General features: G+C 31.1%; 1 non-coding gene across 1 annotated transcript; it reads right to left on the minus strand.

The window, feature by feature from the left end:
• Positions 1-310: 310 nt before the first annotated feature.
• Positions 311-415, minus strand: LOC134381416 (small nucleolar RNA U13). The gene has a single exon (XR_010024004.1). It is a non-coding gene; the product is annotated as a small nucleolar RNA U13 (small nucleolar RNA).
• Positions 416-2,137: the final 1,722 nt, after the last annotated feature.

Consider the following 2,137-nt stretch of genomic DNA (forward strand, 5'->3'; position numbering starts at 1 on the left):
AGCTATTGCAACCACGCAGTGGTCACGAGCGCAGAAGCACGTATTTGGCCAATAAGGGCTAAGGCAAGGTTCCTGCAGACACCCCCACCCTACTTCCTCCCGGCGCCGTCTTAGGCTGCCAAGTTAATACGCCCTTGTGGGCCTATAATGGCCCGCTTGCAATGTCACTTAAGGTGGCGTTAGTTTTTAAAGCCCAACACAATGTAATTTTTAATAGGTATATAGTATTCCCTCTTATGGAATGGATATGTAATTATTTAATCACTCTTGAAATATTTACGTGGTTTCCAATTTCTACTGTTTTTTTCCATGTCAGACAAGTAATATGCTGACACTGTAACAAGGTCTAGAGGGAGGCACATCTCACACAATTCTGTAAAAACCCAGTCATCATACTAATGAACCAAGAAAGGGTCCAATATTTTTTTTTTTAATAGGATCAAATGTCTCAAGGTTTATACCAACTTATACTCCTAACCCCAGTGGAGTGTATCAATATCTTCACACTCAAAACAATAGGAAGTACTTATTTTGTTGGTCTTATAAGTTTAATTTTTATATTTATTTGAAAATTTTCAGAAGAAATAAAAGCCATAACCCTATCATCCAGAGATCTCTACCATTAATATTTGGAGTATATCATTCCAGATTTGTCTCTATACATGTATACGTATTGTTTTTGAGATAGTATTTTGGCTTTTTGTTTGGTTCTGTTTTTTTGTTTTGTGTTTCCTCTCCTTACTGTACATACTTTTTTATACTTGCTTAGTTTACTCAACAATGTGTTGTGGACATCTTTCCACAACAATATATGTTAATTTAATCATTTTCAAAGCTCTGTACACCACAAATTGCTTAACTCACCTCTATTGATGGGCATTTAGATTATTTATATATTTTTCTAAATTCTTATAGTAGTAATCCAATTATTTCCTTTAGATAAATAAAGAGGAATTGCTTGCTTAAAGAATGTTTACCTTTTTTCAGTACATTCCTGATGTACTGCTGAAGGTTGTAGAAAAAAGTAGGGCCAATAATAAAGGTAGGGCTTTGGCAGGATCACTTGATCTGCATAACTTTACTCTTAGACTTTTAATCTGTGTGAACTAGTGAATTTACATTTTGCCTACTGTGGCTAAATTTCTCATTTATAATTTCAAATTCTTTCTAAACAGAGAGTCACTTGTTCATACCTATGTTAGTATTTCAGTAACATAAGGCTCAGATTTCAGCTATGATGAGAACTGCAAAATGGTATGATTCATGTGAGTACTAACAAATCATTCAAAATTTACGAAGTTTGCGTCTGTTTTATATAGATATGTCTAAATTAAGAATATGGGTCAATAGTTGGAGTATTCTTAGCCTAATATATTACATTTCATTTGAAGTCTTGAATTGACATGAATTAACCTATACATCTTTAAATATTTGCAAAATTATATTTTATATGAGCCTGTAATAAATCACCATATTACAATTCAGAAGCTGAAAAGTGTAGTGAGAGTTGCCATGGGAACCTTAATGTGATACTCCCTTGCTTTCATTTAAATTTCATTTTTAATATTGTATTAACATTTTTGCATTTAATGGATAGATATTTGAATTAATATTGAAGTTCTCTCTAATATAAATAAAATATGACATGAAAATGTGATTTTTCTTCCAGTGAACAAATGAACATATATTCCAAGATCTTGTAGAAATAACAGCACTTGAGTCTTAAATGATTGGATTACATTCATTTATTTCAAAGTTTCTTAAAGGATCCTTCTTAAAAGATTAAGAAATATTTATAGATAGTCACATAATTTATGTCTTTAACATTTTAAATATGATTCAGAATTTTCTAAAGCCTATTTAGGGGTAATTCACTGTGCCTTAGTTTATTCTTATGTATTTTTCTGACTAGATGATCTCTAAGATTTCTTCTACCTCTACCTCATATATGATCATCTAGAAGGCGAGATACACTTAATCTTACAGAAAACAAGATACTAACTGTATTACCAAATACAGGTTTATCTATTTAAATTTATTATAAAAATATCTAACATGCCAGAGATAAATTATAGGGCATTACTTATGAATTCTTGACTATACAAAGTATTTATACATAAGGTTATATATGAATAGT

The sequence above is a fragment of the Cynocephalus volans genome, chromosome 6 (genome assembly GCF_027409185.1).
Source record: "Cynocephalus volans isolate mCynVol1 chromosome 6, mCynVol1.pri, whole genome shotgun sequence".
NCBI lineage: Eukaryota > Metazoa > Chordata > Mammalia > Dermoptera > Cynocephalidae > Cynocephalus > Cynocephalus volans.